Genomic DNA, 11,166 nt, shown 5'->3' with positions numbered 1-11,166 from the left:
AGCGTAGTTTTCACTGCGAGGATGGGATGTAGCCTTCGGCCAGTGTGATGCCTCCAGACGATTAGCCATGCGAGTGACAGCGCAGAGGACCATTTTCCAGAGAGGATACAAAGTAGCCATCGTCGAACGATGAACCCCTATACACAGCTTGCTATGGAAAGGAGTAAGAAGGATTGAGTTGATGCAATAGGAAAGTAGGCGTTCTTGAGCCATACAGTATCTCCATTCGCTTATCTGAAATTCCCACCAATGAATCTGCATAAGTATTCTATCCCTTTTATTATTTCTTTTTATTATTAATTTTCGAAACCATAAACCAATTTAATCTGCCTAACTGAGATTTACAAGGTGACCATAGCTTGCTTCATACCAACAATCTCTGTGGGATCGACCCTTACTCACGTAAGGTTTATTACTTGGACGACCCAGTACACTTGCTGGTTAGTTGAACGGAGTTGTGAATTCAACCGGTGCCATAATAATGATTTCATACAAATACAAAGAATATGGATCACAATTTCGTCCACCACCCCACCCCGTGCATATGAACCATCCCTTCAACATAACCTCGAACCACCACACTCACAAGCTTTTCTTCACCATTCGCCATCATATGATCCTTCCTTACCCCAATACCAATCCAATCGTTCCCAGTCATCACCACTTCCCTATGTATCATGTCTAAGTCCAGCAAACCGCGAAGCAGAGGATCGCCTAAAAGAAACAGTAATTAAATTTCAAACAACCATTCAACAACTGGAGCAAGCACTAATTCAATGGGCCACTAGGCGCTCAAATATACAAGGATCAACCACAGCTCCATGTGGACAGCCCGATGAAGAGCGTAGCATGAAAGAAATACTAGAGACTCCAGTGGACAAGGCAGAGAATGAATTCGTACTAGAACAAGTGGAAGAAGCTGTCATTGTTCAAGAAGAAGAGTTGGTTGAAGATCTAGCGATGCTGAACTTCCTTAGGACTCCAGAATTGAGGAAAACTCCGTCCCAGATGCCACAGTTGATGCTAAGGAGGATACCGTACAATCTCCAAGGCAAGTCGTTTACGAAGAATCAGACGGAGTAATCCAAGAAGCAATTTTCCTTGATGGTGATAGTCACAAGTCTAGTTCTCCTAGTGATGAACTTGCGTCCGCAAGTGAATTCTCTGAGATCGAAGAATCTTCCCCAAGTGAATATGAAGATGATGCGGAGGTAGATTTCTCTCAACCTCCAATCTATGACTCGAGTGATGAGGAAGACATAGAAGACTTTGACCAGGATACAGATACAATTGAAGATCTTTGCAAGGAAGTGGAAGAATTCACAGAAGAGCACAAGGAAACGGAACTTGCAGAACCACCAAAAACACCTATCCCAAGGCCATTACCACCTAATACAAGCTTCAAGTGGGTACAATCCTTAACTTATAATTTTACTTATTCACTTGAATATGGTTTGCTTGAAACAGATGGCCAACTTAGAGCTCTCTGTGGCTTTAAGAGTAAGAGGGAAATGGCTCATACTCAGAGCCAGTGCACAAGGTTCAACAAGGTTCCACGCTTCACTTCGAAGTACACGGATTGGCATCATGCTCAATTGCATGGATCATGGAGAACATTTGGTCACCATGGTGAGATTCTACTTTTTAAACCGTTCGAAAGGAAACATGTAGATCAAGACGGAGGCGGATTTAAAAGAAAGGCTTGGAATCATGGACTTTATCCTGGCATTTGTCATTCCAGGAGCCTGATATTCTGTTTGAAGCTGCTCAGAAGCTTTACATGCCTAGTTTAGGACCCCGAAGGCTATTGGCATTCCAAGCACTGGTGGAGATTTTTGGACGAATTTAAGCATAAGCCACCATAGCAGAAAGCTCTTCCAATGTCCAACTTAAGGACTTTAACTAAAAGTGCTAGGTGGGAGACAACCCACCATGGTATGGTCTTTTCTTTCATCATTATTTGTTTTTATTTTTATTTCCTTTTCATTTTACTTTAGTAAACCTGGAATCATACATAGCACTCATATTAATCACTGCATTCTGCATGGGAAGTATGGCCTCCCACGCAACCCCGTGCCCTGGGTTTTCGACGTAAAAGGGTGCACAATGAAATATTGTGCGAGAGTGGTGCTGGATTGGTGCTGGAAACACAATCCTTATCACGCGAACGCGTGCCCCACGCGGCCTAATCACCCATCTTCTGAAGCACACTCACGCAATCGCGTGCCCCACGCGATCACGTCACCCAATTTTGGCAAATAAATTAATTTGAACAGAGAGTTGTGCTGGCGCGAGGCTGCACTCGCGCCAGAAGCATAACATGGGTCACACGATCGCGTGACTGACGCGATCGCGTGCCTATACTTAATGCGCATCCACGCGAACGCGTGCCCTATGCGGCCGCGTCGCATGCGCCGCACAGCTCACTCTAAAATTGCCACATATCTTATCTTTCTCTCCTCCAAATCCTAATTTTTCTTTTTCTTTCTTATTTACTTCCTCTTCCCTTCTTTCCCTTCTCATTCTTCTTATTTTTCTTTTTATTTTATTTTAATTTGTTTGCATACTTTCATTCATTGCATTATTTTCATTGGTGTTGGAATTTTATTTGGGTCATTGTGGATTGTTGCAAAATTGATTGGCAATTATATTTTTAAAGGGTTGCTTGCATGTTCACTTTAATACTTTCTATACCGTATTCACCATGCGTGCTATGTGTTTGTGAAAAAGCCCATATAGCATTATGCACTTCTCTATTTTACTTTATACTATTCAATGCTTGCTTTTCATAAACTCCCTTTACTATTTTATTAATTGACCATAACTGTCAATACAAACATGGTGATTTATTACCAGTAATGCTTGGTCTATGCTACTCATGCCCTTTGCCGGCATGCCAATAAACACCTTGCATTCACTTGTCCTTATATGCACTAGCTATTTTCCATTGATGGCTTTTCACATGTACTCGCGAGCATGTGTTAATGTCAGTTACATCCTAATGCGCATCCATCACCACCTTTTCCGTTCTCTTCCTTGCTATAGTTATCTCTTTGAATTTAATTTACTTTCTCTTCCCTTTTTCAGGATGGCCACCAAGAAAGGAAAGGAGAAAGCTACTCCCAAACCACAGGCAAGGAGAGGAACAACAAGAGCCCCAGCTGAGGAACCCACAACTTCTATCCACTTGCACATCTTAGCATGCACCGAGGACGGTGCAATCTTTAAGTGTGGGGAGGTCGATACTGATCTCCATGGGTTAGTACTCTCTTGTCTCAACACCATTGTTTTATTTTCTTTGTTTGTTCATTATTGCATATGCATGTTTAATTGCATGTTTGTTTGATTTCATGCATTTAGTTACTACTTGGTTAAAGTAATAAATTTCTTTTTAGGACCCTATTTTTGAAAATTTTCACTAATTTAAATTGAAAATTTTATGTTAAAAATTTGTTTGAAGTTGTATTTGGAACATGGTTTTTGAGTTAAAGAACACACAACCTGTGAGATTTTGAGCTTATTTACATGGTTACATTATTTAACCATAAATTTTTATTCTTGTGTGTTTTCTTCACGATGATTGCAATCTTTGCTTTGTTCCATTCTATATGTCCAATATTTAATATATTTACATGCTTGCATATGATTGAGGCCATTGTTTGATTCTAGCTCACTTATCCCAAAATTAGCCTACCTTTTACATCACTCTTGTTAGTCCCCTTGACCTTTAATTCCCTTTTATTCTATAAATCACAACACTAGCCTTAAGTAGAAAAACAAATTTAAAATCCCAAGCTGAATCCTTGGTTAGCTTAAGATAGAAGTTGTGTAATTGTTTAAGTGTGGGAAACCTATTGGGAACATGGATGATAAAAACAAAGGGTAGGAAGTTGAAAAGAATGAAATAATTCAAAATAAAATTTTTGGGAAGCATGCTCATGTGAAGTCAAAATAATTAAATTATCATGTGCATTGAAAAAAAAAAAAAATATATATATATATATATATATAAAATAAGGGGATACAAAAAAAAATAATAATATTACCCCCAATGCAAAATAAAAAGGATCAATGCACATGGGACAAAATTCAAAATTAAATTTGATACAATGAGCATGTAATATAAAAGTAGAAAAAAATTATGGGAAGCTAAGTATAATTTTAAATTTTTCATAGAGTATGTATATGTTAGGTGAGATCTTAGACTACTCAAGGATTCACTTCACTAGCTCACTTAGCCTTATATATATATATACCCTTACCCTTACCTTGGCCCCATTACAACCTTGAAAAGACCTCATGATGTTTGCATTGGTACATTAAATATTTGTTGATTGGTTAGATGAAGAACAAAGTTTAGAAAGTATGACTAGAGAAGAATAGAGAGATTGACCCTAGACACTTGAGAGTTAGAGTGAGATACACTACCAGTGAGGGTTCAATGCTTGATTCTATGTTCTCTGCTTTCATGAGCTATCTTCTCACAAGTTTACTTGTCCTTATTTTATATGATTTGAATTAGTGGGATTTGAATTATTTTTGTCTTGGAGAACTTATTTACTCTTAATCAAGTAGGTAGAAACATTTGGCATGTAGTTGCATTCATAGGTTGCATTTCATACATTTCACCATTCCTCTTCATCTCTTTATAGTTTCTCTTGAGCTTAGCATGAGGACATGCTATTGTTTAAGTGTGGGGAGGTTGATAAACCACTATTTTATGGTTTATCTTATGCTCAATTGAGTGGTTTTTATCAACTCTTTACTCACTTATTCATACAATTCGCATGTTTTACATTCTCCTTCCTGATTTTGTGCTATGATTGAAAACATGCTTCTTTGATCTTATATTTACTTATTATTAATCCTCTCTTATTACCATTAGATGCCTTGATATGTGTGTTAAGTGTTTTCAGATATTATAAGGCAGGAATGGCTTGGAGGATGGAAAGAAAGCATGCAAAAGTGGAAGGAATGCAAGAAGTTGGAGAAATTGCTAAGCTGTCCAGCCTGACCTCTTCGCACTCAAACGGCTATAACTTTAGCTACAGAGGTCCAAACGACGCGGTTCCAGTTGCATTGGAAAGCTAACGTCCGGGGCTTCGATTTGATATATAATTTACCATAGCTGCCATGACGCCAGGCGACGCGAACGCGTGGGTCACGCGGACGCGTGACCTTGCAGGAACGCAACCCGTGCGGCCGCGTGGACGACGCGGCCGCGTCACTCTTCTGCGACCTGTAAGGACCAGAAAGCGCTGGGAGTGACTTCTGGGCTGCTTTTGACCCAATTTTCAGCCCAGAACACATAGATTAGAGGCTATAAAGTGGGGGAATGCATGCATTCATAATCATTCACTCATAATTCACTTTTCATGTTTTAGATGTAGTTTTAGAGAGAGAGGTTCTCTCCTCTCTCTCTCTCTCTTAGGATTAGGATTTAGGACTTCTTCTTGTTTTGGGAGTAACTCTGGATCCAGGTTTAAATGTTCTTTTATTTTAGTTCTACAATTATTTATTCCAACATTTGAATTGATTATTATAATTTAATTTATGAATTATTCCATGTCACAGATTGTTATTTGAATTAATGATAATTGAGGTATTTTCAGTCTATGATTGTTCTCTTTGATTTAAGTTGCCATTGCTTCCCATCTAAGGATATTTTTATTATTTCAGCAAATTTACTTTTTCCCTTTTGGTTCTGGTTAAGAATTCAGTAACTCAACAGTTATTAAACTCAACATAATTGATAATCGTTATCTTGCTAATTGAGCTGAACTTAAATAATCCTAACCTTTTCTTAAGAAATAATTAGGATTCAAAGGTCAATTTAATTAGTCCCTTGACTTTCCTTTGCCCTGGTAAAGGTTGACCAAGTGGAATTAAGATACAACTTTCATTATTGTTGAGAGGGATAACTAAGTTGGACTTCTAATTTCCCTTATCTTGCCAAAAGTTGTTTTACAGTTATTATTTATTTTTAATTGCCATTTAATTCACTCGTCATTTAAATCACTTGCTTCTCACCTTCTAAACCCCGTTTACAACCTTTATAACCAATAATAAGAACATACTTCCTCGCAGTTCCTAGAGAAGACGACTGATGAGCGGATAATTTATACGCTTTTTGGCATTGTTTTTAGTATGTTTTTAGTAGTTTTAGTTGAGTTTTTAGTATATTTCTATTTGTTTTTAGTTAAAATTCACTTTTCTGGACTTTACTATGAGTTTGTGTATTTTTCTGTGATTTCAGGTATTTTCTGGCTGAAATTGAGGGACCTGAGCAAAAATCTGATTCAGAGACTGAAAAGGACTGCAGATGCTGTTGGATTCTGACCTCCCTGCACTCGAAGTGGATTTTCTGGAGCTACAGAAGCCCAATTGGCACGCTCTCAACGGCGTTGGAAAGTAGACATCCTGGGCTTTCCAGAAATATATGATAGTCCATACTTTGCCCAAGATTTGATGGCCCAAACCGGCGTTCAAAATCACATTCAGAATTTCCAGCGTTAAACGCCGGAACTGGCACCAAAATGGGAGTTAAACGCCCAAACTGGCATAAAAGCTGGCGTTTAACTCCAAGAAGAGTCTCTACACGAAAATGCTTCATTGCTCAGCCCAAGCAGACACCAAGTGGGCCCGGAAGTGGATTTTTATGTCATTTACTCATCTCTGTACACCCTAGGCTACTAGTTCTCTATATATAGGTCCTTTTACTATTGTATTTTCATCTTCGGACATCTAGTTCTTAGATCATTTGGGGGCTGGCCTCACGGCCATGCCTAGACCTTGTTCTTATGTATTTTCAACGGTGGAGTTTCTACACACCATAGATTAAGGTGTGGAGCTCTGCTGTACCTCGAGTATTAATGCAATTACTATTGTTCTTCTATTCAATTCCGCTTGTTCTTATTCCAAGATACTCATTCGCACTCAAGAACTTGATGAATGTGATGATTATGTGACGCTCATCATCATTCTCACTTATGAACAAGTGATTGACAACCACTTCTGTTCTACAAGCAAACAAGGCTCTAATGTTTATCTCTTGGATTCCTGATACACGATCCATGGTTGATCGCCTGACAACCGAGTGCTCGCCTGACAAACGAGCCAGCCATTCCGTGAGATCAGAGTCTTCGTGGTATAGGCAAGAACTGATGGCGGAATTCAAGAGAATCCGGAAGGTCTAACCTTGTCTGTGGTATTCTGAGTAGGATTCAATGATTGAATGACTGTGACGTGCTTCAAACTCCTGAGGCCGGGGCGTTAGTGACAGACGCAAAAGAATCACTGGATTCTATTCCGGCCTGATCGAGAACTGACAGATGGATAGCCGTGCCGTGACAGGGTGCGTTGAACATTTCCACTGAGAGGATGGGAGGTAGCCACTGACAACGGTGAAACCCTTGCATAAGCTTGCCATGGAAATGAGTAAGAAGGATTGGATGAAGACAGTAGGAAAGCAGAGAGACGGAAGGGACAGCATCTTCATACGCTTATCTGAAGCTCTCACCAATGATATACATAAGTATCTCTATCTTTATCTTTATGTTTTATTCATCATCTATACCCATTTGAGTCTGCCTGACTAAGATTTACAAGGTGACCATAGCTTGCTTCATACCAACAATCTCCGTGGGATCGACCCTTACTCGCGTAAGGTTTATTACTTGGACGACCCAGTGCACTTGCTGGTTAGTTGTGCGAAGTTGTGTTTATGCCATGGTATTGAGCACCAAGTCTTTTGAGCCATTACTAGGGATTATTTGAGTTGTAGTGATCACAATTTCGTGCACCAAGTTTTTGGCGCCGTTGCCGGGGATTGTTTCGTGTATGAACAACTGACGGTTCATCTTGTTGCTTAGATTAGGTATTTTTCTTCAGAGTTCTTAAGAATGAATTCTAGTGTTTCATGATGATCTATTGAAATCTGGCTGGCTGAGAAGCCATGTCTAATCTTATTGGACCGAGGTTTCAACTCATCATCACAAGAGCTTGTTGATTTCTATCAAACTTGCTATTGGAGCAATGATCTGCTGAGGCTTGGCTGGCCATTGGCCATGTCTAGTGTTTTGGACCGAAGCTTTCTTTGAAAGCTTGGCTGGCTGTGAAGCCATGTCTAATTCCTGGACCGGAGTCTTAGACTAGCATAGCAATGATTCCTGGAATTCAAATTAAGAATTCTGAAACCTTTATTTTCTATTTTCATATAATTTTCGAAAAAGCACAAAAAAAAGAAAAAAATTTTTAAAATCATAAAAACCAAAAATATTTTATGTTTCTTGTTTGAGTCTAGTGTCTAATTTTAAGTTTGGTGTCTTGCATGCATTGTGTATTTGATCTTGGTTCTATTTTCAAGTCAATAATACAGGAAACTGAAGATTCAGTACATGCAGCAGAGGAATTACACAGAAAAAGCTGGCCGTTCAAAACGCCCAGTGAAGAAGGACAGACTGGCGTTTAAACGCCAGCCAGGGTGCTTGGTTGGGCGTTTAACGCCCAAAAAGGTAGTGCATTGGGCGTTAAACGCCAGAATGTGCGCCATTCTGGGCGTTTAACGCCAGGATGGCACAAGAGGGAGGATTTTGTTTTCAAATCAATTTTTTTCCAAGTTTTCAAAGTTTTTCAAAATCAAATCTTTTTCAAATCATATCTTTTCAATCAAATGTTTTCAAAATCAATTTCTTTCCTTTTTCAAAGATACTTGCTATCAATTAATGATTTGATTCAACATTTCAAGTATGTTGCCTTTTCTGTTGAGAAAGGTTTAATGTTTGAATCATATCTTTTCTTGTTAGGCAAGTCATTAATTTTTTTTAAAAATCAAATCTTTTTAAAATTGTTTTCAAATCATATCTTTTCAATCATATCTCTTTAAAACCATAATTTTTCAATCATATCTTTTTCAAAACAAGTTTTTAATCATATCTTTTTGATTTCTAATTTCAAAATCTTTTTCAAAAATTACTTGATCTCTTTCTCACTCTTGATTTTCGAAAATCAAATTAAAGTTTTTCAAAATGTTTTTAAAATCTTTTTAATTAATTTTCGAAAAAAATCTCTTCCCCTCTTCTCACATCCTTCTATTTATGGAGTACCACTCCTCCTCAATGCACAATTCGAACTCTATCTGACTAAGTTCGAATTCTTCTACCTCTTCCTTCTAATTTTTTTTCTTCTCTGACACCTCAAGGAATCTCTATACTGTGACATAGAGGATTCCATATTTTCTTGTTCTCTTCTCTTTCATATGAGCAGGAACAAAGACAAAGGCATTCTTGTTGAAGCTGACCCTGAACCTGAAAGGACCTTGAAGCGAAAGCTAAGAGAAGCTAAGGCACAACTCTCTACAGAGGACCTAACAGAAATCTTCAAAGAAGAAGACATGGCAGCCGAAAACAACAACAATGCCAACAATGCAAGGAAGGTGCTGGGTAACTTTACTGCACCTACTCCCGACTTCTATGGGAGAAGCATCTCTATCCCTGCCATTGGAGCAAACAACTTTGAGCTTAAGCCTCAATTAGTTTCTCTAATGCAACAGAATTGCAAGTTCCATGGACTTCCATTGGAAGATCCTCATCAGTTCTTAGCTGAATTCTTGCAAATCTGTGACACTGTCAAGACTAATGGGGTTGACCCTGAGGTCTACAGACTTATGCTATTCCCTTTTGCTGTAAGAGACAGAGTTAGGATATGGTTGGACTTACAACCTAAAGAAAGCCTGGACTCATGGGAAAAGCTAGTCAATGCCTTCTTGGCAAAGTTCTTTCCACCTCAAAAATTGAGTAAGCTTAGAGTGGAAGTCCAAACCTTCAGACAAAAGGATGGAGAATCCCTCTATGAAGCTTGGGAAAGATACAAACAATTGATCAGAAAATGTCCTTCTGACATGCTTTCTGAATGGAGCATCATAGGTATTTTCTATGATGGTCTCTCTGAACTATCCAAGATGTCTTTGGATAGCTCTGCTGGAGGATCTCTTCATCTGAAGAAGACGCCTACAGAAGCTCAAGAGCTAATTGAAATGGTTGCAAATAACCAATTCATGTACACTTCTGAAAGGAATCCTGTGAACAATGGGACTAATCAGAAGAAAGGAGTTCTTGAGATTGATACTCTGAATGCCATATTGGCTCAGAATAAAATATTGACTCAACAAGTCAATTTGATTTCTCAAAGTCTGTCTGGAATGCAAAATGCACCAAGCAGTACTAAGGATGCTTCATCTGAAGAAGAAGCCTATGATCCTGAGAACCCTTCAATGGAAGAGGTGAATTACCTAGGAGAACCCTATGGAAACACCTATAATTCTTCATGGAGAAATCATCCAAATTTCTCATGGAAGAATCAAGAGAGACCTCAACAAGGTTTCAACAACAATAATGGTGGAAGAAACAGGTTTAGCAATGGCAAGCCTTTTCCATCATCTTCTCGGCAACAGACAGAGAATTCTAAGCAGAACCCCTCTGACTTAGCAACCATGGTCTCTGATCTAATCAAGACCACTCAAAGTTTCATGACTGAAACAAGGTCCTCCATTAGGAATTTGGAGGCACAAGTGGGACAGCTGAGCAAGAAAGTTACTGAACTCCCTCCAAGTACTCTTCCAAGCAATACAGAAGAAAATCCAAAAGGAGAGTGCAAGGCCATCAACATGGCCGAATTTGGAGAGGAAGGAGAGGAAGTGAACGCCACTGAGGAAGACCTCAATGGGCGTGCACTGACCTCCACTGAGTTTCCCAATGAGGAACCTTGGGAATCTGAGGCTCAAAATGAGACCATAGAGATTCCATTGGACTTACTTCTGCCTTTCATGAGCTCTGATGAGTATTCTTCCTCTGAAGAGGATGAGTATGTCACTGAAGAGTAAGTTGCTAAATACCTTGGGGCAATCATGAAGCTAAATGACAAGTTATTTGGAAATGAGACTTGGGAGGATGAACCCCCTTTGCTCACCAAAGAACTGGATGACTTGTCTAGGCATAAATTACCTCAAAAGAGACAAGATCCTGGGAAGTTTTCCATACCTTGTACCATAGGCACCATGACCTTCAAGAAGGCTCTGTGTGACTTAGGGTCAAGTGTAAACCTCATGCCTCTCTCTGTAATGGAGAAGCTAGGGATCTTTGAGGTGCAAGCTGCAAGAATCTCACTAGA

The 11,166-nt window shown here is 39.1% G+C and overlaps 1 non-coding gene across 1 annotated transcript; it reads right to left on the bottom strand.

Annotated features, from left to right (window-relative positions):
- Positions 1 to 9,796: 9,796 nt before the first annotated feature.
- Positions 9,797 to 9,904, bottom strand: LOC130977322 (small nucleolar RNA R71). The gene has a single exon (XR_009085019.1). It is a non-coding gene; the product is annotated as a small nucleolar RNA R71 (small nucleolar RNA).
- Between the last annotated feature and the right edge of the window lie 1,262 nt (positions 9,905 to 11,166).

This window comes from Arachis stenosperma, chromosome 4 (assembly GCF_014773155.1).
Source record: "Arachis stenosperma cultivar V10309 chromosome 4, arast.V10309.gnm1.PFL2, whole genome shotgun sequence".
Taxonomy (NCBI): domain Eukaryota; kingdom Viridiplantae; phylum Streptophyta; class Magnoliopsida; order Fabales; family Fabaceae; genus Arachis; species Arachis stenosperma.
Note: the sequence above shows the minus strand (reverse complement) of the source record. Positions and strands in the feature narration are given on the sequence as shown.